The sequence below is a fragment of the Macaca mulatta genome, chromosome X (assembly GCF_049350105.2).
Source record: "Macaca mulatta isolate MMU2019108-1 chromosome X, T2T-MMU8v2.0, whole genome shotgun sequence".
Taxonomy (NCBI): Eukaryota; Metazoa; Chordata; class Mammalia; order Primates; family Cercopithecidae; genus Macaca; species Macaca mulatta.
In genome coordinates, this window is record NC_133426.1 from 40,873,606 (window position 1) to 40,901,161 (window position 27,556).

A 27,556-nucleotide genomic window follows, 5' to 3' on the forward strand; every position below is an offset into this window, starting at 1 on the left:
ATTCTCCTGGTTTTCTTCCTCACTCACTGGCTCATTCTCTTCATCCTGACCTCTCAGCGTCAGGGTGTCCCAGGACGCAGACCTTAGACCTCTTCTCTATTATTGCTCACTCCTGCATGAGCTCACCCAGTCTAACGGCTTTAAATACCCTCTATATGCTAATGAGTCTCAAATTTGTATTTTCTGTCCTGACCTCCAGACTCACGCGTCCAATTGCTCCACTAAAAATACAGAAGTATTGGATAGAACCTAAATAACCTGATTTAGATAGTTATTCTGTATCTCATTCTTTTTCTTTTCTTTTTTTTTTTTTTTTTTTTTTTTTTTTTTGAGACAGGGTCTCACTCTGTTGCCCAGGCTGGAGTGTAGTGGCACACTCTGGGCTCACTGCAACCTCCGCCTCCACCTCCCGGGCTCAAGCAATGCTCCTGCCTCAGATTCCCGAGTAGCTGGGATGCCCACCATGCCCAGCTAATCTTTTTGTATTTTTAGTAGAGATGGGGTTTCACCATGTTGCCCAGGCTGTATCTCATTCTCTTTTTTTTTTTTTTTTTTGAGACGGAGTCTGTCTCCGTCTGCCCAGGCTGGAGTGCAGTGGCCAGATCTCAGCTCACTGCAAGCTCCGCTTCACGGGTTTACGCCATTCTCCTGCCTCAGCCTCCCGAGTAGCTGGGACTGTAGGCGCTCGCCACCTCGCCCAGCTAGTTTTTTGTATTTTTTTAGTAGAGACGGGTTTCACTGTGTTAGCCAGGATAGTCTCGATCTCCTGACCTCGTGATCCGCCCGTCTCGGCCTCCCAAAGTGCTGGGATTACAGGCTTGAGCCACCGCACCCGGCCCTGTATCTCATTCTCAATCTGACCGTAACTAAATTCTGCATTATTCCCAAACCTGCTCCTGCCTAGCATCCCCCTTCTTAGTAAACAGCGGCTCCATTCTTCCACTTGTTCAGGCCAAAAACCTTGAAGTCATCCTTGACTCTCATCTTTCTATTACAATTCACATTGAACCTGGTAGCAAATCCCTTCAGCTTTGCTCTTATAGTGTATATTGCCTCTGACCACTTCTCACCATCTCCACTGCTGCTCTGCCCTGGTCCAGCCTCCTGACAGCCTCCTGGATGGACCACTTGCAACAGATCTTAATTGGTCTCTCTGTGTCCACTCTTGCCCAGCTGTAATTTACTCCTCATGGATAGTCTTTCAATATTTAAGCCAGCAAAGGTCATGATCCACTTCAAAACTTTCCAATGGTTTCCCATCTGACTTGACCCAAATCGAAAGCCAATGTGGTCTGTCCCCTGGCTCTCTCTCTCCAACCTCAGCTGCTATTACCCTCCCTGCTTGCTCACCATGCTCCAGCCACATTGGTCTCCCTGCTGTTCCCTGAATAAAGAAGTTCATTCTTAGGAGGCTGAGGCGAGAGGATCGCTTGAGCCCAGGAGTTAGACGTTACAGTGAGCTATGATCACGCCACTGTATTCCAGGCTGGACAATAGGGTGAGATCTTGTCTAAGAAACGAAGTTCATAAACTTCCTTCTCATCTTCGGCCTGTGCATTACTTTCCCCCCTCCTGAAATGTTCTGCCTTCAGATATTAGCATAGTTTCCTGCCTTTGTTCATTCATGTCTCTGACCCAACGGCACCTCCTCAAAGAGGCCCGCCTTGACCACCTTATCTAAAAATAGCACCCATATTACCTCTAATCCTTGACATTGCTTTATTTTCCATCTTGGTACTTAATCTGACATTTGGTGACATTTTTCATTTTCATTTTTATTTATTTATTTATTTTGAGACAGAGTCTCACTCTGTTGTCCAGACTGGAGTGCAATGGCACAATCTCAGCTCACTACAACCCCCACCTCCTTGGTTCAAGCGATTCTCCTGCCTCAGCCTCCCGAGTAGCTGGGATTACAGGCATGTGCCACCATGCTCAGTTAATTTTTGTATTTTTAGTAGAGATGGGGTTTCGCCATGTTGGCCAGGCTGGTCTCGAACTCCTGACCTTGGGTAATCTGTCCACCTCGGCCTCCCAAAGTGCTGGGATTACAGGTGTGAGCCACCGTGCCTGGCCCATTTTTCATGTTTAGATTGCCTCTCTTCCCCATGATTGCAGGAACTTTGTTTGTTTTGTTTATTGCTATATTCCTATTATCTGGAAGAAGAACTGACAAAAAGGGGTGCCACAAATTCTTGTTAATTCTCTTTGTCTACATTATGCAAGGTTCAAGTTCTTCCCAAATAGAATGTAGCATGGAAGTTCTTGCAGGTGCTCTCTCTCCTCAATGCAAGACACGGTCACCTCTGAGATACAGTTGGCTCACCCCTAAAATGCTAAAGCCCAGCGATCACACAGGTGCACATATTAAAGCACTTCCTTCCCATAAACTCCCAGAAGCAGAATTACTAGATCATGAGCTAAACTCCCAAATTAACCTCCTGAGATGTCAATGCTAATTCCTTTCCAATCAGCAGTGCTCCATTACGGTGTACTCTGGGCCTTCAGGCAAATAACAATGATGGTGGTGATGATGTTGATGATGATGATGATAATGTCCCCTTCACTCTTTGTTAACTGGAAAATAAACAGATCTCTTTAGTGGCAGGGAAACTTCTGGGTTATCAGGCCACCAATGAGGGTCCACGGGATGGGTTTTTAGGAGAAAAGAAGATCTTTTGGCAGCTTCCATCTCTGAAATTATGTACCCACCAACACTGTAAATTGTTTCCCCATGATGCCAAGTCATGTTTATTCAGGAATTCATTCACTTCATAATTCCTTCTGAGTATGTATTTTGTACATAAACTCCAAACATTTGCCAAACTGAAGAATATTCTTTGAAATAAAGGAATTTGGCTGGGCACGGTGGCTCACGCCTGTAATCCCAGCACTTTGGGAGACCGAGGCGGCTGATCATCTGAGGTCAGGAGTTTGAGACCAGACTGGCCAACATAGCGAAACCCCGTCTCTACCAAAAATGCAAAATTAGCCAGGCACAGTGGCAGGCGCTTGTAATCCCAGCTACTTGGGAGGCTGAGGGAGGAGAATCGCTTAAGCCCGGGAGGCGGAGGTTGCAGTGAGGCGAGATTGTGCCGTTGCACTCCAGCCTGGGTGACACAGCGAGACTCTGTCCTCCCCGCTCCCGCAAAAAAAAAAAAAAAAAAAGGAATTTATAACTATCCTGGCATTCAGCAGTTTACAAGGGGCTTTCACTTCCGTTTTCTGAGTACAACTGAGTACAATTCTGCCCATTTTACAGATGAACAAACCAGAGGCACAGAGAGGAGGGATTTGCCTGAGGTTACACAATGCCTGTGAGTCACAGCCAAGACTAAGGATCCTGTGAGCTTCTCAGCACACGCCACTCCCTCCTACAACACCCTGCCAGGTCCACCACCTCCGAAAGTGGAGAATCTTACGAAGGGCGACCTGTGCACGCACCTGACTTTGAGCTGAGGGACAGTAGAATGAAGGAGTTATTTTTAAATGGCTTTTGCCGAGCTTGTGATGTCACTTCATTGATCACGCTGGGAGATGCGGTGCTGAGTTGTGCTATGGCAACTCAATTAAAGCTGGGAACTCCATTTCCTAGAAGCCCCTCCCTGCTATGATTCCGGGTTAGAGTTGGCCAAAAGAGAACCTTGTGCAAGAATTGTAGGGCGGAAGGCGAGCAGCAGTCACTGCCCTTGGCAGGTTTCCCGTCAGATACAGTGAAGGACAGAAACAGAGGGGCCCTGAGAGGCCCTGCAGCTCCTGGTTTATCCGGCTCTCTCCTCTGCTCCCTCCCAGCTAACATTTCCTGCTGTTGGCTCTGCTACCCAACAGCTGCCTCGGGCCCACCACCAGGGGCTTGGCTGTCGCGCCACATAGGGCGGGAGCTACATAGAGACCACAGCTCCCATAAACCTCGCCACGAACTCCCCCTCCGCAGCCCCGCTTCGGTGGCTAGATGTGCTTTGGCTTCTGGAATTTTCCTGCAAGCTCTGATTTGCCCAACTGCACCAGTGCTTCCGGCAACAGCTAGTGACTCTCTGATCCTCTGACTCCTCCTTCCAGACATTCACTTACCCAGCTCTTCCCACAGCTGTGAACGGTTTTATTCCTAGAATACTCACAGTGGCTCCGTTTCCCTGGTTGAATCCTGTTACGATACTTACAGATTTTGCTTAACATGAAAAACAGCATTAGAAAAAAACTGTTCTGGAGTGTAAGGCAGAATTCCACCTGATACTTAGAATCTATATATCTCATGTGCTTGATTTATAGATTGGATATGTGGGAACTAAGGAAAAAAGATTATTAAATGAACCAATGGAGGATGAATCATGTATGCTTTCAGTGTAGACCAAACTGGGGAAATAGATGAGAAAGGAATAACTGAAAAGATATAACCTTCTTTATCTTGTTTTTCTAAGCTCAAAAGATGGAAGAGGGGAAGGAGTTGGTAGTGAAGCCATTTTTGTAGTCTGGAAATTTTCTATCAAGGTTTACATAGTTCCTTAGGACATACCAAAGAAAATAATCAGTCCTATCTACCCTCTAAGTAACTATCTTCTCTTAAAAGAGAAAGGAGTGATTCTTATTTAGGAAATCTAGTTATTTAAATATAAAGTACGAAATTGAGCCTGGGCAACATAGGGAGACCTTGTCTCTACTAAAATTCGAAAAGAAAAAAAATTAGCCAGGGGTGGAGCACAAGTTGATAGTCCCAGCTACTTGGGGGCTGAGGTGAGAAGATCGCTTGAGCTCAGGAGGTTGAGGCTGCAGTGAGCGATGATCTCTCCACTGCACTTTAGCCTGGGTGATACAGTGAGACCCTATCTCAAAATAGATACATTAATTAAATTAAACGTGAAATTACACGTGAACAGGAGCAAACCAATGTTCAGGGATTCTTAAACATTATCAAACCAACAGGATATTATCTCCCTGGATAATGCTGAGGTGGATAGTCAAAGCTCTAATGTTAATAAATAAATACATCAAAGATCTTTTCCTTTCTCTTCCTTATCGTAGCCCCCTCTCTTTGCAACAGAGAAAGGAGGTCTTAGAGCAGTTTCCAGTGAAGAAGAATTTTGAAATTCAGCGTTTTCTTCCTAGGAGCCTGTATGTATGTGAACGTTCTATGCCATCGTTCTTTCACAATCATACTTGTTTGTCTCCCTCTTCCACCCTCACGCAGTGAGCATTTTCACCCAGTGTCTTTAAAACGTGCCTGCCTCAGGTGGCCGGTCACTTTATCAAATAAAAGGTGGCTGGCTTTGCCAATTTCTTTTCCCTACTCTGAATTAATAAGCCTGGCTCACAGCGCAGTAAAATTTTATTTCCACCAAGCAAATATAGATTGCTTTCTCCTTGGCTGCTTTTTAAAAGTCTTCTCACTCTCACTTGTGTCTAGAGCATCCACCGATCCCTGCAGCACTAATGCTGACAGTGGTCAAGAGTATGAAATGTTCTTAAGCCAGTCCTCAGTCCGTGGATTCCTCCTGGCCATTGGTCACAGGAGTGCACAGGGGGACCACTGTGCAACCCAGACAACCACCAGCTCATCCTCACAAAAAAGAGATCGTCTCCACTCCTGGGACCCCCTGAGACCCCCTGAGTCCCCCAGAGACCCAAACTCTTGGCTCTGCCTGGAGTTTGACCTCCAACTTGCTGGATTTACTACTGGAGTCCTAGTTCTCTAGGGCTGCCACAACAAATTACCACAAACATGGTGGCTTCAAACCACAGAAACGCATCCTCTCACACTTCTGGAGACCAGGTGTCCACAGGGCTGTACTCCTTCTAGCTTCCGACGGCTGCCAGCAATCTTTAGCATTCCTTGGCATGTGTCCTCATCACTCCAATCTCTGCCTCTGTTGTCGAAACTCCTCTGTGTAGCTACATCTTCTCTTCTGTCTCAAGTCTCTCTCTGTCTCTTCCTTTTTTTTTTAATTTTAATTTTTTTTTTTTTTTTTTTTTTTTGAGACAGGGTCTCGCTCTGTCACCCAGGCTGCGGTGCAGTGGCGTGATCATAGCTCACTGCAACCTCTAACTCCTGGGCTCAAGTGATCCTCCTGCCTCGGCCACCCAAAGCGCTGGGATTACAGGTGTGAGCCACCGCGCCCAGTTTACCTTTCCCTTATAAGGACACTTGTCATTGGAATTTAGGGCCCACCTAGATGATCCAGGGTGATCTCCTCATCTTGAGATCCTTAACTTAATTACACCTGCAAAGACCCTTTTGCCAGGTAAGATCACATTCACAGGTTCCAGAGTTAGGAATGAGAACACATCCCTTGGGGACCGCCCTTCAACCCACCAGGCTTTGTCTGCCTGGACTCAGAAGTATTTCCTTTCCAGGTTTTTTTTTGTTTTTGTTTTTGTTTTTTTTTTGAGACGGAGGCTTGCTCTGTTGCCAGGCTGGAGTGCAGTGGCGCAATCTCAGCTCACTGCAACCTCCGCCTCCCGGATTCAAGCGATTCCCCACCTCAGGCTCCCTGGTAACTGGGACTACAGGCTGGCACCACCACGCCCGGCTAATTTTTTATATTTTTAGTAGAGAAGGGGTTTCACCATGTTGGCCAGGATGGTCTCAATCTCCTGACCTCGTGATCCACCCGCCTCGGCCTCCCAAAGTGCTGGGATTACAGGTGTAAGCCACCACGCCCGGCCTTTCCTTTCAGTTTTAAAGAATTTTCAGGCCGGGAGCAGTGGCTCACACCTGTAATTCCAGCACTTTGGGAGGCCAAGGCGGGCAGATCATAAGGTCAGGAGATTGAGACTATCCTGGCCAACATGGTGAAACCCTGTCTCTACTAAAATACAAAAATTAGCCGGGCGTGGTGGCACGTGCCTGTAATTCCAGCTACTCAGGAGGCCGAGGCACAAGAATAGCTTGAACCCAGGAGGTGGAGGTTGCAGTGAGCCGAGATCGCACCACTGCACTTCAGCCTGGTGACAGACCAAGACTCTGTCTCAGAAAAGAAAATAAATAAATAAATAAATTTCTGGTTGGTGCTAAGGTTCACACCTTTCACACCGTAATCCCAACACTCTGAGAGGCCAAGGCAAGAGGATCACTTGAGCTCAGGAGTTCAAGACCAGCCTAGGCAACATAGTGAAACCCTTGTCTCTACAAAAAATTTAAAAATATCCAGATGTGGTGTGCATGCCTGTAGTCACACCTACTCTGGAGGCAGAGGTGAGAGGATTCCATGAGCTCAGGAGTTTGAGGCTGCAATGAGCTATGATGGCACACTGCACTCCTGCCTGGGCCACAGAACGAAACGCTGTCTCTTTAAAAAAAAAAAAAAAAAGCCAGGCACGGTGTAGTCCCAGCACTTTGGGAGGCCAAGGTGGGTGGATCACTTGAGACCAGGAGCTCAAGACTAGTCTGGCCAACATGGCGAAACTCCATGTCTACTAAAAAAAAAAAAAACAAAAAAAAAAAACAATTAGCCAGGCATGGTGGCACATGCCTGTAATCCCAGCTACTCGGGAGGCTGAGGTAGGAGGATCGCTTGAGCCTGGGATATCGAAGCTGCAGTGAGCCGTGATCATGCCACTGCACTGCAACCTGAGCGACAGAGTGAGACCCTGTCTCAAAAACAAAAACAAAAACAAAAACAAAAAATTTAAGCCAATGTATTTCTTCTCCTTTAAGAGGCAGTTTATGGCTGGTGCTGGTGTTGGCTCTGATTTGAACAAAACTAATTGTGTCAAACCAAGTAGTTTGACATCCTTAGGAGTCTAGCAGAATTCCTGGCCCTGTTTCTGAGTGGTTTTAGGATGTCGCCAGAGTGCAATGCTGATTTCAGCACTGCCATTCACTTATGTCCTTCAGGTTTCTGGATCATTCTAGCTCTCTCTGCCTAACCATAACTGTCACCAGACAGGCAGGGTTTACAATGACTGTGTAGGTGATTTCAGGTCGTTATCTTATTTCTTTTAACGCACATATCTGCCATTATCTTGAGCCTAGTTTTGTTTTGCTTTTTTTTAACAAGACCTTAACAAGAACAAACATTGTCTTTTTAAGGGAAGAATGGCTGTAGAATCATGGGACTGGAGGAAGGCAGCAACAGGCCGTCATGAAAAGTTTAGAGAGGAAGTGGCCACCCTTGGGTATCAATTAAAGAAAATGGTTGAGAGTTTCTCAATGTTCTGCACAGTACGGCTCAACTCAATCAAGAAGCAGTCCCTAAAAGGCAGACAGTAACTGTTCAATTGAACTGACTGGGGACGGATGGATGAGTAACAAAAATTGGCCTTACGTGGAACCCACGTATCCCACACATGTATAGCAATTCAGAGTTTATTCAACCAAATTCTGTGGCCACAGATACAAGATCACTTGATTTAGCCAAACTGGGATGACGGACTCTTCCTTCATTATGTGAATTGTTATTATGCCTTCACGATAATAACTAATTATGCCTTCATGATAACAACTAAGATGAGTTTGGGATGAAAAGGTAACAACGACATAAACTGACTCATAGGCTCAGGTAGAGGTTGGGCAACAGGGTAGAAGAATGACTCAAAAATTATATTTGAGGTTGATTGTGGTGACTCATGCCTCTAATCCCAGCAGTTTGAGAGGCCAAGATGGGAGGATTGCTTGAAACCAGCAGTTCAAGACCAGCGTGGGCATAGTGAGACCCTGTCTTTCCCAAAAAAAAAAGAAAAGAAAACCAGAAAAAAAAAGATTGACAGTTTAGAGAAGAAGAGAACATTGAGTCTTAGAAAAGTCAGAACCGGAAGGGACATATATTAATACAAATTGGATGGAAGTTAAGCAAGACAATCAAGAAGAGGTGGGTGGTATTTTGTTAAGAGAAGAGGCTGAAGAAACGCTGATCTTACTTGGACACGTCTGAGAGTACAATTCAGAGAAACTGTGAGCTCCAGGGAGAAATACTAAAAGCTTAATTCTGGCCTGAAACCAGTGCCCAAAGGAGTGAGTTTTCTCTACCTTCCAGCCCTAAGAGCTTGTGAGGCAGCCTGAGGGAAAAACATCAGAAATTTTTAAAAGTCTGATGTGCACATTAAGTTGTATCAAATTGTATTTAGGGACTAGGCAAAGCTCCCGTAATTCACAGACCAAGAAAATACAGCCAGCCTGGGCAACATGGCAAAACCCTGTCTCTACAAAAAACACAAAAATTAGCCGGGCATGGTGGTGCATGCCCGTAGTCCCAGCTACTCTGGAGGTTAAGAGGGGAGGATTGCTTGATCCTGGGAGGTGGAGATCATGCCACTGCACTCTAGCCTGGGCGACAGAGTGAGACCCTGTCTCAAACAAACAAACACCACAGAAAAGAAAAGAAAATATAGACCAAGGCCGGGCATGGTGGCTCACACCTGTAATCCCAGCACTTTGGGATGCCAAGGCAGGCAGATCATGAGGTCAAGAGATCGAGACTGTCCTGGCTAACACAGTGAAACCCTGTCTCTACTAAAAATACAAAAACTAGCTGGGCATGGTGGCGTGTGCCTATAGTCCCAGCTACTCAGAAGGCTGAGGCAGGAGAATTGCTTGAACCCGGGAGGCAGAGGTTGCAGTGAGCCGAGATTGTGCCACTGCATTCCAGCCTGTGCAAGACTCCATCTAAAAAAATAAATACGTAAATAAATATATATACCAAAGTTCCTCACCTTTTGGTAAGACAGATGTGTTGGTGACCAAAACAGAACAAATGGAATCCTGAATGAGACTGAAGGGCTGCAGCTATGTGGTAGAAAAGACAGGAGACTACCCTAAGGGCTCTTTGCCTACAACACAGATGCCTAACAATATTTTTTTTCTAAGGTTCTCAATGATAGTTGGGTGTCATTTTTATATATTGTGTTTTGAAATTATAATCCAAGCATTTAAATAGAAGAGAGGCCTAAGGTAAACATCTCGGGTGACCAGATGATTTTCCTATACGACTTTTTTTTTTTCTTAGATGGAGTCTCACTCTGTTGCCCAGGCTGGAGTGCAATGGCTCGATCTCAGCTCCCTTCAACCTCCGCTTCATGGTTTTCAACGATTCTCGTGCCTCAGCCTCCCAAGTAGCTGGGATTACAGGCGTGTGCCACCACGTCCAGCTAATATTTGTATTTTTAGTAGAGAATAGTAGTTTCACCATCTTGGCCAGACTGGTCTTGAACTCCTGACCTCAAATGATCCACCCAACTCGGCCTCCCAAAGTGCTGGGATTACAGGCATGAGCCACCGCACCCAGCCACTATATGACTCTTGTAGTCATTTTTCACCCACTAGGGCTCAGTCAACTCATAGTAGTAATAAAACCCTTGTACTCATACAGTGCTTTACTGTGGAGAAGTATTCTAGACAGTATTTCATTTGATTATTTCCTAAAGTCCTGGTGAGGAGACATGCCCTGAAGGCCCAAGCCTTTGAGAAGGAAGGAGCCCACCAAGAAGGAGGTCATTCTGGAAGCTCCCAGCTGTGTCAGTGAAGGTCAGTGCAGTACCCTGAGGCCGTTATCACTCATAGGTCCAAAGTCAATGAGACAGAGTGGTAATTGGAACCCAAAAGGGGAAAGTCCCATAAAGAAGCTACCTTGAAAAGAGCTATGACCTTTTGTCTAGGAACACAGCCACACTGCAGTGACCTCGTAGGGGAAAAACCAGGAACGTAGATCCCTGGCTTCACTCTACCCTGTTGCTTTACAGACAGGGTCTCACTCACTCTGTCAGCCAGGCTGGAGTGCAGTGGCGCAATCACAGCTCACCTTAACCTCAAACTCCTGGGTTCAAGCGATCCTCTCACCTCAGCCTCCCAAGTAGCTAGGACTACAGGTGCGTGCTGCCACATTCGGCTAATTTTTAATTTTTTTTTTTTTTTTTTGCTTTTGGTATAGATGAGATCTTACTATGTTACCCAGGCTGGTCTCAAACTCCTGGCCTCAAGAGATCCTCCTGCCTTGGCTTCCCACATCTTCCTTTGATTTCTTGCTGGAGCTCCCCCTTAGCCAAACCCAAGCAGAAGTCAGAGGGACAGAGAGCAGGGTGGAGGAAACTGGAGAGCAGGTCTGAGAAGCAACAGAAGTTATCTAGCGCTACCTGAGTGACCAGGATTTTCTTCCTTAATTGAACCCTTCCATGCCATATCATCGCATCATTTAACTCTCACCATCCCTGGAAGTAAATGGTATTTTCCCTAGTTTAGATGTGAAAAAATAGTGACCAAGAGAGGTTAAATGATTTAGCCAAGGTCCCTCAGTTAGTAGATAGGGGGGCCATGATATGACCCAAGTTTGCTGACACCAGAGTTTGTTCTCCTAACCACCACCCAGTTCAGCCTCCTCAATACCACGGAGCCTTCACAGGATCGAGATGGCTCTAAGAATCAGATAAGACAGCAAAGGGTGCCAGGCACAGTGGCTCATGCCTATAATCTCAGCACTTTGGGAGGCCGAGACAAGTGGGGATCACTTGAACCCAGGAGTTTGAGACCAGACTGGACAATAAAGTGAGATCCTGTCTCTTAAAAAAAAAAATTATGGCCGGGCACAGTGGCTCACACCTGTAATCCCAGCACTTTGGGAGGCCAAGGCGGGAGGATCACCTGAGGTCAGGAGTTTGAGACCAGCCTGACCAACACGGAGAAACCCCATCTCTACTAAAAATACAAAATTAGCTGGGCCTGGTGGTGCACACTTGTAATCCCAGCTACTCGGCAGGCTGAGGCAGGAGAATGGCTTGAACCTGAGAGGCAGAGGTTGCGGTGAGCCGAGATCCTGCCGTTGCACTGCAGCCTGGGCAACAACAGCGAAACTCCGTCTCAAAAAAAAAAAAAAAAATTTTTTTTTACTTAGCCAGGTGTGGTGGTGCATGCCTGTAGTCCCAGCTACTCGGGAGGCTGAGGTGGGAAGATGGCTTGAACCCAGGAGGCAGAGGATGCAGTGAGCTGAGATGGCGCCACTGCAGTCCAGCCTGGGGGACAGAGCAAGATCCTGTCAAAATAAAATAAATTAAATTAAATTAAATTAAATGAAATAAAATACAGCAAAGGAGATGCTCCTGCATCACAGCAGATGTTGCTCTTACCATCCTTTGAAACCCTTAAAACCAAAACAGACACACCAACTGTCTTCAGGGACCACAGAAAAGGGGACATTGAGAAAACTTGCTTTGAGAGGAAGCAACTATGAGAGAGGAGAGGGAAGCCGAATTGGGAAGAAAGGAAGAAGCAGGAACCAGAGGCTGGCCTGCCTGGAGACGCAGAGGCAGGAAATTCCCCAGGCGCAGCCGAGGCAGGCGTCATCAGAGGGAAGAGGACTGAGGTGGGGAGGCCCGCAAGGGGGGTAGACTTTGGGCAAGCTAATCGCAGGCCACCATGCAAACGCCTCTGGTTTCATTCACCCTGCAAGCTGGTGACATGAATATTCTCTCAAAGGTAGAACTGAACTAATTGGAGACATAACTATGCCTCAAAGGTACTCCGCACATATTTCAGCAGAGCCAGGGGAAATCAGTGAGTCAGGCCACTAGAAAGAGCTGCTCAACCTTAGGGATAGTTCTAGCTGGCTAGGGGCAAGAGGATTCAGTGTAACAAATGGCTTTCCGCAGGGGTCCCTTCTCCCCTTATGCTCACATTAGAATTTTCCCTTGACCTGTTGAATGATGGAAGAGAAATCCCTGCTGGCCAGTTTCACATGAGCTTCTCACAACTCGAGGAGGGAATGAGTGCCAGGCTCACATTTATTTACATAGTCCTGGGAAATGTGTTCTGCACATATTTCTTACTTAAATATGTATTTCTTATTTAAATCAACCTGCGTGTAAAAAATATTGATTTCCTTTTACAAAGAGGAATTCGAGGCTCAGAGAGTTGAAGTTATTTCCCGAGGTCGCACTAGTTACTAGGAAAACAGAGTTCCAATATCCAGGCCCTCAGATCCCAGTACGTATTTCAAGTGACTCTGATATATTCTGTATTTCTTAAATTCAGAAAATTCAATGGAGGGTAGCCCACTTGGAGAAAGAACAAGATGTACACCACAGCAACACGGGGAAGGGGGAGGCTATGCAGATCTAGCGGAACACCTAGAGATCTTAACTGAGAAGAGACTAACCACGAGCCATAAATGTACCAATGTAACTTTGAAAAGAAGGATGGCCACAGCAGAGGCTCACGCCTGTAATCCCAGCATTTTGGGAGGCCGAGGCGGGTGGATCACCTGAGGTCAGGAGTTCAAGACCAGCCTGGCCAACTGGTGAAACCCCATCTCTAGTAAAAATACAAAAAAATGGCTGGGTGCAGTGGCTCATGCCTGTAATCCCAGCACTTTGGGAGGCTGAGGTGGGCAGATCATGAGGTCAGGACTTTGAGACCAGCCTGACCAACATAATGAAACCCGTCTCTACTAAAAATACAAAAAAAAAAAAAAAATTAGCTGGGCATAGTGGCAGGTGCCTGTAATCCCAGCTACTTGAAAGGCTGAGGCAGGAGAATTGCTTTAACCCGGGAGGCAGAGGTTGCAGTGAGCCAAGATCACGCCACTGCACTCCAGCCTGGGCGACAATGGGAGACTCTGTCTCAAAATAAATAAAGAAAAATGCAAAAAATTAGCTGGGCATGGTGGCATGCACCTGTAATTCCAGCTACTCAGGAGGCTGAGGCAAGGGAATCACTTGAACCCGGGAGGCGGAAGTTGCAGTGAGCCAAGATTGCACTCCAGCCTGGGTGACAGAGTGAGACTCTGTCTCAAAAAAAAAAAAAAACAGAAGGTCTGCCACAATAGTTATTATTTGTAATTTGCCCTTGGCATTATTTTTAACTATTTCTTGTGAAAGTTTCCAAACAAACACAAAAGATCACAATAAACCTCCCTGTACCCCTTACCCAGCTTCAATAGCATTTAACATTTGTTGATGCTTCTTTTATTCTTTTTTTTTTTTTTTTTTTGAGATAGAGTCTCACTCTCTTGCCCAGTCTGGAGTGCAGTGGCGCAATCTTGGCTCACTGCAGCCTCAACCTCCTGAGCTCAGGCGATCCTCCCACCTCAGCCTCCCAATTAACTGGGACCACAGGAGTGTGTGTCACCATGCCCAGCTTTTTTTTAAGAGATGGGGTTTCACCATGTTTCCCAGGCTGGTCTCAAACTCCTGAGCTCCAGTGATCCACCCACCTTGGCCTCCCAAAGTGCTGGGATTACAAGAGTGAGTCACTGAGCCTGGCTGCCTTCCAACAATTTGAGCATACCAAGCTCTTCCCTGCCTCAGGTCCTTTGCACTTACTGTTCCCCAAGCCTGTAAGTCAAGTTCTTCCCCCATTTCCATGCATGACTGCCTCCTTGAATCTCAGTTTAAATGTTACCTTGTCCCTTACCATCCTAGTTAGAGTAACCCCTACTGCCCCCAGCCACACACACACACCCTGATTCTCCATCACAATATCCAGTTTATTTTCTTTAGAGCACCTACCATAGCTGGAATCACTGTTATGAGTTCACTTGATTATTAACCGTCTCTTAAATAGGATACAAGCACAAGGGAGCAGGCCCCACATTGCTTCATCCTCAGACCATCCTACTGCTACAGCATGCCATAGAACAGGCATTCAATAACCATTTTTGCTTACTGTTAAACTTGTCTCCTGCCAAGATTAGTCCTGATCAGAACCTTAGGACATTGTGTCAAGCCTAGTTTCCTGCACAAAGGAAAATGGTGAAGAACCTAAAGATGTAGGAGAGGCAAAGGTAGTGAAGTTCATCAGAAAAGGAATGAAGAGTAGATTCATGGACTTTGAGCATGGACATAACCATCATCCCATTCATTCATTTAACAAACGTCTATTGAGTGCCTACTATGAAGCAAAATGATGGTGCTGAGTCTTAGGAAATACATCAATATGGAGAAGATGGTGCTAGCACTCAAGGGGGAATAAACATGTAAACAGACACTATTACAGTATGGTAAGTACTAAACTAAAGATCCACATGAAATGCCATCGCAGTACAAAAGAGAGTAACAGGTTCTGCCCAAGGAAGACAGGAAAGGCTTCACTGAGGAGGTAACATGTGAGCTTTCACTTGAAAAATGAGTAAGATGGCCAGGCGTGGTGGCTCACGCCTGTAATCCCAGCACTTTGGGAGGCCAAAGTGGGTGGATCACAAGATCAGGAGATTGAGAGCATCCTGGCTAACATGGTGAAAACCCGTCTCTACTAAAAATACAAAATATTAGCCAGGCGTGGTGGCACACGCCTATGGTCCCAGCTACTCAGGAGGTTGTCAGGAGAATCACTTGAACCGGGGAGGCGGAGGTTGCAGCAAGCCGAGATCGCGCCACTGCACTCCAGCCGGGGTGACAAAGTGAGACTCCGTCTCAAAAAACAACAACAACAACAAAAATGAGTAAGAGTTCACCAAGTGGAAAAGCAGGGTAGAGCACTCCAAACAGAAATCCACGGGTTGCTGCTCCTCCCTCTCTCTCTCTCTCTCTTTCTCCCTCTTTTCTTTTCCTTGCAATATATTCATTGAAAAAAAAATGGGGTGATTTGTCCTATAGAATGACCTATTACATTGGGGTTTTGCTTATTGCATCCCAGAATGTCTTTAACAGGTTCCTCTGCCCCCTGTATTTCATATAAATTGGTAGTGGAATCTAGAAGTTTTATCAAAGTCAGATTTGATTTTTTTTTTTTTTTTTTTGGCAACAATACGTCATAGGCGATGTTGTAAACCTCTATCAGGAGGTAAATGAGAGCTCCTTTTTTTGGTCATATGGTAGCCATTGATGATTAATGCCTAAATCTGTTACTTCAGTAACTATTTGGAAAATAATGATATTCTAATTCAAAAGTTCTCAAACTTTTTGAACTTAGAATTCTTCTATGCTCTTAATAATCATTGAGGATCCCCCAAAGAGCGTTTGTTTATATTGGTTATATCTATACATATTCATCATACTTAATATTAAAACTGAGAAATTTTTAAATGCATTAGTTCATTTAAAAATAATAACCACTGGGCATGATGGTGCATGCCTGTAATCCCAGCACTTTGGGAGGCTGAGGTGGGAGGATTGTTTGAGCCCAGGAGTTCGAGGCTGCAGTGAACTGTGATCGTGCCACTACACTCTGGCCTGGGTGACAGAACAAGGCCCTATCTCTATTAAATACATAAATATCTGGCCGGGCATGGTGGCTCACGCCTGTAATCCCAGCACTTTGGTAGGTTGAGGCGGGTGGATCACCTGAGACCAGGAGTTCGAGACCAGCCTGGCCAACATGGTGAAACCCTATCTCTACTAAAATTACTAAAATTAGCTGGGCATGATGGTGCATGCCTGTAATCCCAGCTACTCAGGAGGATGAGGCAGGAAAATCGCTTGAACCTGGGAGGCGGAGGTTGCAGTGAGCCGAGATCGTTCCACTGCACTCCAGCCTGGGCAACAGAGTGAGACTCCATCTCATAAAAACAAACAAACAAACAGCAAAAAAAAAAACATAAGTATCATAAGCATAACATATTTTATGAAAAATAACTATATTCCCAAAACAACAAAAAAGTAATGAGAAAAGTGGCACTGTCCATTTGTTTAAATCTCTTTGATGTCTAGCTTAATAGAAGACAGCTAGATTCTTATGGCTTCTATTTTCAAACTGTTGTAATATGTTGCTTTGGGTGAAGTACATGAAAAATATCCAGCTTCGCACAATATGTAGTTAGAAAAGGGAGGAACATTTTAATAGCCTCTACAGATAATTATGGAGATTCTTTTCTGAAAGTGGTTGTGTCATAAAGGTTAATTGCAATGTGGAATCTGAAACCACATCAATGTCCTCTTCATACTCTGTTTCATTAAAATATATTATATACTTTGGATCTCTTTATGTCAGTTATATCTATTTATAGTTACCATACTTAATATTAAAACTGAGAAATTTGAAAATGTATTAGTTCATTTAAAAATAACAATCGGCCAGGCGCGGTGGCTCAAGCCTGTAATCCCAGCACTTTGGGAGGCCGAAACGGACGGATCACGAGGTCAGGAGATCGAGACCATCCTGGCTAACACGGTGAAACCCCGTCTCTACTAAAAATACAAAAAAAGTTAGGCGGGCATGGTGGCGGGTGCCTGTAGTCCCAGCTACTCTGGAGGCTGAGGCAGGAGAATGGCGTGAACCCGGGAGGCGGAACTTGCAGTGAGCTGAGATCCGGCCACTGCACTCCAGCCTGGGCGACAGAGCGAGACTCCGTCTCAAAAAAAAATAATAAAATAAAAATAAAAATAAAATAAAAATAAAAAAATAAAATAAAAATAACAATCATTGCCGGGTGCGGTGGCTCACGCCTGTAATCCCAACACTTTGGGAGGCCAAGGAGGGTGGATCACGAGGTCAAGAGATCGAGACCATCCTGGCCAACATGGTGAAACCCCGTCTCTACTAAAAATATAAAAATTAGCTGGGAATGGTGACACACACCTGTAGTCCTCGCTACTTGGGAGGCTGAGACAGGAGAATCGCTTGAGGTTGCAGTGAGCCGAGATCTGCCACTGCACTCCAGCCTGGCAACAGAGCAAAACTTTGTTGCAAAAATAAAAAATAAATAAAAAATAAATAACAATCACATCGCTTCTTGGCCTTTTGACTAAGATGAAGTCTAAAAATAACTATCACTGGGCTCAGTGGCACATGCCTGTAATCCCAGAACTTTGGGAGGCTGAGGTGGGAGGATTGCTTGAGCCCAGGAGTTCGAGGCTGCAGTGAGCTATGATCCTGCCACTGCATTCTGGCCTGGATGATGGAGCAAGGCCCTGTCTCTATTAAATAAATAAATAGATTTATTTTATTACGTATAACATATTTTATGAAAAATAACTATATTCCCCAAAACAAACAAACAAAAAGGAACGAGAAACGTGGCACTGTCCTTGTTGTTTTGGGTGAAGTACATGAAAAACATCCAGCTTCACACAATATATAGTTTGAAAAGGGAGAAACATTTTAATAGCTTCTACAGATAATTATGGATATTCTTTTTTGAAAGTGGTTGCGTCATAAAGGTTAATTGCAATGTGGAATCTGAAACCACATCAATGTCCTCTTTATACTCTGTTTCATTAAAATCTATTTTGTACTTTGGATCTCTTACTCATCCTTGATTGTGTAACATCATGCATTAGTCATTTCAAAAATATTGGTTTACTGCATTTTACAGGTATTGCAAATGTTGACACATTTCATTACACAATATCCAAAATGTCCCATTCATTAATGTCACCATCAATCTCATCAGAAAAGTCTAAGTATTGAGAAGATATTAAACTTACAGTGGCAGATACAAGTTTCCCAAAATTCCCATTTTCATTTGAAAGCTCCAATTTTATTACTGGCAACAAATACTGTCAAATTGTTTCCCTTGAAGTGACAAGGCTCACTTCTTAATTTTCAATAAAATGTCTGCCAAATACCACTGTCTGAATATCCATAATTTCCTGTTAGTGGTTCTTTCAAGTAAAAATGGCGTTCCACAAAAAAAGTGGCTGGTTCAGCTCTCAACTCAAACAATTGCCCAATTGCCTTTCCTCAAGATAGCCACCATCTCTCAGAGTGCAGCCAAAGTGCTTATTATTATTATTTTAATTGAGACAGGGGTCTCACTATGTTGCCCAGTCTGGATCAGAACTCCTGGACTCAATCGATCCTCCCACCTCAGCATCCCACATAGCTGGGAATACAGGTGTGTACCAGCATATCCAGGTGGAGTACTTTATGTAGATTTCCCATTTCACCATATAGAATATTTAAAAAACATGTACTCAAGGTTTGAAATTTAATAAAATTAATAATTTTGACTCCTTCAACAAGGCCATTGTTAAGTGAAACTAGCAATTTCGTTTACCGTGAATGTGGCAATAAAGAATACAGTGACTACTAGTTTAGTCCGTACCACTGCCTTGATTCACACTGAGGTACCAGCAGTTTTAGCTACTCTTGGTTTTGCACCATCCCTGGTCAACCTAGTGAAAGAGGTAAGTAATATCTTAGTTGAATTATGGAAATAGTTTGACCTCATGGACCCCTGAAAGAGTCCAAGAATCCACACTTCCAGAACCATTGTTCTACTTCTATTTTTACCTTAAAAAAAAATTTGTTCATTAGCCTCTCCATTCAGAGCACAACTTCTTCATTTTTAAATTGGAATACTTCCATAGAGAGAAAATTGACCTCATTCACTATGTGGTCACCTTACGGTCAGTTTGTACAAGAAAGGCAAGAAAGGAGACCGGGCGCGGTGGCTCAAGCCTGTAATCCCAGCACTTTGGGAGGCCGAGACGGGTGGATCACGAGGTCAGGAGATGGAGACCATCCTGGCTAACACGGTGAAACCCGTCTCTACTAAAAAATACAAAAAAAAACTAGCCGGGCAAGGTGGCGGGCGCCTGTAGTCCCACTACTCTGGAGGCTGAGGCAGGAGAATGGCGTGAACCTGGGAGGCGGAGCTTGCGGTGAGCTGAGATCCGGCCACTGCACTCCAGGCTGGGCGACAGAGCGAGACTCCGTCTCAAAAAAAAAAAAAAAAAAGAAAGGCAAGAAAGGAAGTTACCTTCTTGATTCTTTCCCTTTATTTATTAGTTGTTGTTGTTTTGTTGTTGTTTAATAAGGTTCTTGAGGCCAGGCCATGGCCTCAAAATCTGATCCCAGCTCCTCAGGGGGCTGACACAGGAGGATAGCTTGAGCAAGGAGTTCAAATCCAGCCTGAGTAACATAGCGGGCCTCTCCACTAGTTTGTTTCATTATGAACTAATGGATTTTAACATATTTGATGTTTCAATCCATTGCAATTATTATTTTTATTGATACTTAAATCATCCCATTATTTGCTAAGGAATGCCTCTTCACATTGGCTACTGAGTCCTTTTGACATGACCCCAGTAATCTTTGACAGCTCCCCTGCCTTCTTGTATAAGATGTTCCCTGGTCATACAGTACTTTTCCTGACTCAGACCTGGAATGAAACATTTTTCTAAGGAGCTCTGGTTTCTTTCAGTAGGAAATGATATTCAAAGATCATAATCCAGGTGCCAGGAATGCTGTGGCATTCAATGTATTGCCTCTCAGGTCCAAATTCATCCTTTTAGACTGTTCTGTGAAAATGAATCTGGAGCTGGGTGCGGTGGCTCACACCTGTAATCCCAGCACTTTGGGAGGCCGAAGCAGGTGGATCACGAGGTCAGGAGATCAAGACCAGCCTGGCTAACACGGTGAAACCCCGTCTCTACAAAAAATACAAAAATTAGCCGGGCATGGTGGCGGGCGCCGGTAGTCCCAGCTACTCAGGAGGCTGAGGCAGGAGAATGGTGTGAACCCGGGAGGCAGAGCTTGCAGTGGGCTGAGATTGAGCCACTGCACTCCAGCCTGGGCGACAGAGCAAGACTCTATCTCAAAAAAAAAAAGAAAAGAAAATGAATCTGGGCCCTTTAAATTTTTTCCTTGGTCAATAGGCACTGAATTTTTGTCAGTAGGAGACGCTAAAGAGACAATTCTACGGCCAGGCACGGTGGCTCACACCTGTAATCCCAACACTTTGGGAGGCTGAGGCAGGCAGATTACTTGAGGTCAGGAGTTCCAGACCAGCCTGGCCAACATGGTGAAACCCATCTCTACTAAAAATGCAAAAGTTAGCCAGGCGTGGTGGCGGGCGCCTGTAATCCCAGCTACTCGGGAGGCTGAGGCACAAGAATTACTTGAACCCAGGAGGCAGAGGTTGCAGTGAGCCGAAATCACACCACTGCACTCCAGTCTAGTCAACAGAGCAAGACTCTATCTCAAAAAACAAAATAAGACAGGATAGCAGGAGGAAAGGGGTTTTGTTTGTTTGTTTGCTTTCTTGGGTTCTGTGCACTCTCTCAGCCAGCTCCTGTAGCATTGTCCAGCACCAGGCTCCTGTAGCACGGTACATTCTGCAGTGCCCAGCTCCTGCAGTGTGTAGTGGCCAGCAGGACACAGTAATGAACAGTTTTCCCTAACATCCAAGAGGGTAGATTTCTTTTTTCTTTTTTTGAGACAGGGTCTCACTCTGTCACCCAGGCTGGAGTGCAGTGGCAGGAACATGCTCACTACAGCCTTGAGCCCCGGGACTCAAGCCGTCTTCTTGCCTCAGCCTCCATAGTAGCTGGGACTACAGGCATGCGCCACCCCGCCTGGCTAATTTTTTTTTTTCTAGTAGAGACAAGGTCCCCTATATTGCCAAGATTGGTCTCAAACTCCTGGGCTCAAGCGATCCTCCCCCATCTTGACCTCCCAAAGTGCTGGGATTACAGGCGTGAGCCACCATACCTGGCTTGTATTTCTCTTTTATCCTTAGGGTATACCCCATTAGAAACTTACAATCAAATTACTGTCCTTTAAAGTTCACTTGAAATAATTTGTCTCCATATGATTAAGCCTGCAGCTCAATACACAGATCCATTCGTTTCATTTTGCTTTTGATTTTTAAATGCTGTGTTTTAAACTGTTGATTTAATAATGCTTTATAATTATGTAAAATATTAACATTGTTCTAAAGTTAAATCTGTAAGTCAAAGTATTTTCAGAAAAACTAGGGTCTGTCCCTTTATTTCCTTCTTCCTCCCACAGGTAACCATTTTATTTATGGTCTATCCTTCTATTGTCTTTTAAAAATATAAGTACATAATATATACATATTTGTATATGTTCTTTGATTTTTCTACCTTGCTTTTTTTTACTTTTCATTATATCCTGGAAAATACTTCATAGCAGTACATAGAAATATTATTTATTTTCTTTTATACTTACATAGTATCTCATTGTGTAGATGTATCCGAATTTATTCAGCTAAGCCCCCAATAAGCATGAAGGTTGTTTCCAGTCTTTTGCTACTATAATTAATGCTGCAATCAATAGGTTTGTGCTTTCATCTTTTTATAATGTACCCTTGGGATACGTTCCTAAAAGTGAAACTTTCGGATTTTTGCGGTCAAATTTTTGGATTTTTGCTAACCTGCGTCAACCTAAAAGGAAGAAGAGGCTGAGACACAAAGTCTAATTTAAAATGTTTACTTGAGCCAAAGTGAGGACAGCTGCCCAGGAGACCCAGCCCCCAAGCAACCTTGGATAAGAGCTCCTGCTGGCTTTTGTTACAAGCAGTTTTTTAAAGGCAAAAAGCAGGGGGAGAAGGGGTGGGCTGATAAAAAGCTGTTTGTCGAAAATTCTCATTGGTTTACAGAAGTAGCACTGATTAGTGATTGACTGTACATTGTTAAGCTACAGGGTGTGGGTTAGTGTCCAGCATTGTTAAATTGATTTATAGCCACCTGTGGCAATAGCAAGCGGTTTGAAGAGATGAATACATAGCTCAAAGGGGGAGCAGGATGTGATTGCTCTATCCTTTTAATATCTCTCCGGGCCTGATAATTTAAAGAGACTTGGCATTCCTCAAACAAAAGTTCTTTTCTTTTCTCGCCTGCTAGGAGAAAAAAGGTATCTCATGGTAGTTTTAATTTGCATTTCTCTTACTGTGAGCGAGATTGAGCGCTTTCCATATGATAGGGAGTCATTTGCATTTATTTCTCATATCTTTAGCCCGTTTTCTTGAATTGTTAGTCTTTTTCTTCTCTAGTTTTAAAAGTTTTTTCATATATTAGGGATAGTAACTCTTTGTGATACAAGTTCCAACTATTTTTTTCCCCCATTTTCTCACTTATTTTATTCTATCTAAGGTGGTTTTGTTTCTTTTTTGCATGCAACAGGTTATTTTAGTGTAACCAGATTAATCTATGTTTTCCTTATTGCTTTTGTACTTTGAGTCCCAGTTGTAAAAGCTTTATCCTCTCCCAGGTAATAAGGCAGTTTTGTTAACTAAATATGGTCCTCAGATCAGCAACTTAGGCATCACCTGTATTCTGTTAGGAACGCGGACTCTCAGGTTCCACCCAGACCTACTGAATCAGCCTCTGCGTTTTAAAAAGATCTACCACCCCGCCCCCAGCCATAGTAAATTTGCAATTTAAAATTTGAGAAGCACTGGTCTAGAGAATTCTGCCCATATTTTCTGCTAGAACTGGTGAGGTGGATGAATGATTTTTAATTGGAACTTATTGGTGACATCCTATCCACAGCTGCTGAAGAAAAACAAGAAATGAGGCCAACCCCAGCAAAGGGTGTAAATGAAGCCTGCCTAGATAACTAACATTATTAAATACAGACATGAGAATCTTCTATTGAAAAAGTCTTTAAAAATACATCTTTTGCAGTGCTAGGATTACATGATTGACATATTGATCCATCAATTTTATGAAACATCTGTGGACAAATTGCTAGTGAAAAAAAATGGGCTTTGGTTATTTTCCAAATGAATAGCATTATCTCCTGCTGTTAAGCTTTTCAAGATTCTCGTGACCAGGGACTTTGCAGAGGAAAAAATAGACCTCTTTAAGGCTTGCTGCACTGCACAAGCAAATTCTATTCCTCTCCCACAAGCTGCAAAGATGGTCACATGACCTGCACTAAATAAATGGGTGGGTAAAAGATTCCATAGAAAGATTCTTATCATGCCTTTCCATCTAGCACCATGTAGCTGTTTGTCAGTAATTTTCATTTCTGCCAGAATGTGTTATTCAATCTCCTTTGCCAATAGATTATGTAGAACTTAATAAGAATGAGCAGGGCTGGGCATGGTGGCTCACGTCTGTAATCCCAGCACTTTGGGGAGCCAAGGCGAGCAGATCACTTGAGGTCGGGAGTTCGAGACCAGCCTGACCAACATGGAGAAAGCCCATCTCTACAAAAAATACAAAATTAGCTGGGCGTGGTGGTGCATGCCTGTAATCCCAGCTACTCGGGAGGCTGAGGCAGGAGAATTGCTTGAACCCAGGAAGCAGAAATTGCAGTAATCCGAGATCACACCATTGCACTCCAGCCTGGGCAACAAGAGCGAAACTCCGTGCCAAAAAAAAAAAAAAAAAAAAAAAAGAATGAGCATACTGGAGAATTAGATCTTGACTCAGCTGTTTGTAACAGCTTTTTGCACTTTTCATTGTCTTGGAATGCGAAGAGGTTTTGCAAGAATGATTAAAGCAGGAATCAGTCATAATAAGATGGTGTTATCATTCATTTTTAACACACAGGCCTGGATTCAAGAGCCACTAGGAGTTCTGAACACTATTAGAAAAATAACTGCTTTGAAGTGCAGAACTGGCCCTCTGGACATGAGGAACATGCTGGTATAAATTTGACAAATGATTTCTCATTCTAGTTCAGTTTTTACTTTATTAGTATTTCTGAAGCAAAGTTCTCGAAATTCAGTATCTCGTTTTAAACCTGTGTTTCAGATGAAGAGTAGGTTTAAAAATATATATGTGGGCTGGATGCGGTGGCTCGCACCTGTAGTCCCAGCACTGTGGGAGGCCAAGGCAGATGGATCACCTGAGGTCAGGAGTTCGAGACCAGCCTGGCCAATGTGGTGAAACCTGGTCTCTACTAAAAATACAAAAATTAGCCGGGCATGGTGGTGCGCGCCTGTGATCCCAGCTACTTGGGAGGCTGAGGCAGGAGAATCGCTTGAACCCGGGAGGCAGAGGTTGCAGTGAGCCGAGAATGTGACACTGCACTCCAGCCTGGGTGACAGAGCGAGACTCCGTCTCAAAAAAAAATATATGTGTGTGTGTGTGTGTGTGTGTGTGTGTGTGTGTGTGTGTGTGAGAGAGAAAACACTTCATAAACTATAAAGTGGCATTTTAATTTGGTGTTTGTCATGGGGTTATGGTTCACATTTCAGTTTTATAAAAAGCAGAAAATGTAATATTCCAAATTAGAAAGATTATTTAATGAGCTTCCATATGAAAAGCGGAAATATTAATATTATAAATTATAACGATTAATGAATTTCTATAAATAAAGTAACAGCTTTCCACAAATTCAAGAAAGACATGATCCTCCCCAGCTTCAGCCTTACCTGGTATTCTGTGCTTGCAGGAACCATTCCCATGAAATGCTTTTCTGTAGTCATAGCATCAGCCTTTTTACATGGACAAAATAAACAGTGAAAATACTCAATTGCTAGCTGTTCTTATACATTGCCAGTAGAATGTAAATTGGTATATCCCTAGAGGTTGATTTTGCAAAATTTGTCAAAATTACAAATACGTTATTATTATTATTATTTTTCTGGCAGAGAAGGCCATTCTCCCTTCACTTCCCTAGTCTGGGCTAGCTTTGTGACTAGCTTTGGTCAATAGAATAGGGCAGGAATGACTCAGGACTCTCACAGTTCAGGAATTTTGAAGCTTCTGCCTTTTGGGTGTGTGTGTATGTTTGTTTGTTTGTTTGTTTTGAGACATACTCTCGCTCTATTACCCAGGCTGGAGTACAGTGGCATGGTCCAAGCTCCCTGCAGCCTCTGCCTCCCAGGTTCAAGCAAGTCTCGTGTCTCAAACCCCTGAGTAGCTGGGATTAGAGGCATGTGCCACCACACCGGCTAATTTTTGTATTTTTATTAGAGATAGGGTTTCACCATGTTGGCCGGGCTGGTCTCGAACTCCTGACCTCAAGTGATCCGCCCATACACACAAAAATATAATATTGCTGGGGGAGGAAAACTGGATGTCTGGAGAAACAGAGATGAGAAGGAGACTTTTTTCATTATGTACTCTTTAATACTTTGAATTTAGAACTGTGTGAATTGCTAGGCACAGTCACTCGGGCCTGTAATCCCAGCACTTTGGGAGGTCGAGGCAGGTGGATCACTTGAGCCTAGGAGTTCGAGACCAGCCAGGGCAACATGGTGAAACTCCATCTCTACTAAAAATACAAAAATTACCTGGGCGTGGTGGTGTACCCCTGTAATCCCAGCTACTTGGGAGGCTGGGGAACGAGAATTGCTTGAACCAGCAGGCAGAGGTTGCAGTGAGCCAAGATTGGGCCTGGACCACGCCACTGCACTCCAGCCTAGACTCTGTCTCAAAAAAACAAACAAACAAACAAACAAAAACAAAAACAAAAAACAAACAAACAAAAAAACCCAGCACAGTTACCAATAGATTGTGGAGAAGTCTAACCAAGCAGCTCCACTGCTACCCTTTTGCTCCTTGCCGGCCTGAAATTTTCTCCATCGGAATCACTTCCCTGGATTGTGTGACCCTGCCTATAGCTCACCTCCTCTCACAGCTTCGGCCACTGTGGATTCACATACAGGCTCAGCCTGACCTCAGCCCTAAGGCCAAACAAGACCCATTGGATAAGAAAGCTATAGGAGACCCCTAGCACCATGCTGGAACTCAGCATCAAGTCGGCCCAACTGCCATTTGAGGATTGGCAAGGGAATGCCCAGTGTTCCTGACATGTGGTCACCCTGCGTTGTTCTAGGTGTAAGAATCGCAGTGTGGGTAATTTCCCTCTGTAAGACTGTATTCTGCCAGATTTTGTCCGTAATTGTTCCAGAGATTGCAGTCTTTGCAGCTGCTAGCAAACATTCCCTAAATAGACTCCTTGCTTAGCTGTCGGCCTGCCTCAGGCTCTGAAGGTTGCCTTCCCCTGGAGCCTAGGTCGCTAAGTTCTGCTGTCTTGGTGAGAAACCCCTTTGCTCCATTCCCATGTTTCAGCCTTCCATGCTGACCATTTCATTTGTTGTTCACTGCCAAACTCTTTAGTACCATTGCTATTATATTACCTCCATACTGTGTCATACCTGCTGGAATGAATTTTGTCTTTGTGCCTAGAACTAGGGTGCAAGGTCCAAAGCGCAACCCAGCCATTCCCAGTCTGTCCCATCCCACTGCCCGAAATAAGACATGCTGGACACTCGGAGCAAGTCCACTGTTAAAAATGTGCATCCCATTCGTGATGAGCCTGGGCAACATGGTGAAACCCCGTATCTACAAAAAATACCAAAAAAATTAGCCAGGTGTGGTAGCGTGCGCCTATAGTCTAAGCTACTTGGGAGGCTGACGTGGGAGGATCATTTAAGCCCAGGAGGTGGAGGTTGCAGTGAGCTGAGATCACGCCACTGCACTCCAGCCTGAGCAACAGAGCCAGACCCTGTATTTAAAAAAAAAAAAAAAAAAAAAAGGCCGGGCGCGGTGGCTCAAGCCTGTAATCCCAGCACTTTGGGAGGCCGAGACGGGCGGATCACGAGGTCAGGAGATCGAGACCATCCTGGCTAACACGGTGAAACCCCGTCTCTACTAAAAAATACAAAAAACTAGCTGGGCGAGGTGGCGGCGCCTGTAGTCCCAGCTACTCGGGTGGCTGAGGCAGGAGAATGGCGTAAACCCGGGAGGCGGAGCTTGCAGTGAGCTGAATCTGGCCACTGAACTCCAGCCTGGGAGACAGAGCTAGACTCTGTCTCAAAAAAAAAAAAAAAAAAGTGCGCATCCCTTACTGGGGGCGTCTTCTGTGACTCCTCTAAAATTTAGTCTGCTTAACATTTTCTTTAAATATCTATAATCTACTGGCTATTCACTGACATCATACACTTTTTTTTCCATCATACACTTTTTTTTCCACCTGAGACAGAGTTTCCCTCTTGTCACCCAAGAGAGAGGGGTTTCACCACTTTGGCCAGGCTGGTCTCGAACTCCTGAC

At 44.4% G+C, this 27,556-nt stretch overlaps 1 long non-coding RNA gene across 1 annotated transcript in view; it reads right to left on the reverse strand.

The window, feature by feature from the left end:
* Positions 1-379: 379 nt before the first annotated feature.
* The window catches only part of LOC144338444 (uncharacterized), a 43,173-nt gene continuing 15,996 nt past the window's right edge, over positions 380-27,556 (reverse strand). The window contains exons 2-3 of the long non-coding RNA XR_013412613.1: positions 24,930-24,992; positions 380-2,577 (exon numbers count right to left, since the gene is read on the reverse strand). This is a non-coding gene — a long non-coding RNA (uncharacterized LOC144338444). The remainder of the gene's footprint in view (positions 2,578-24,929; positions 24,993-27,556) is intronic.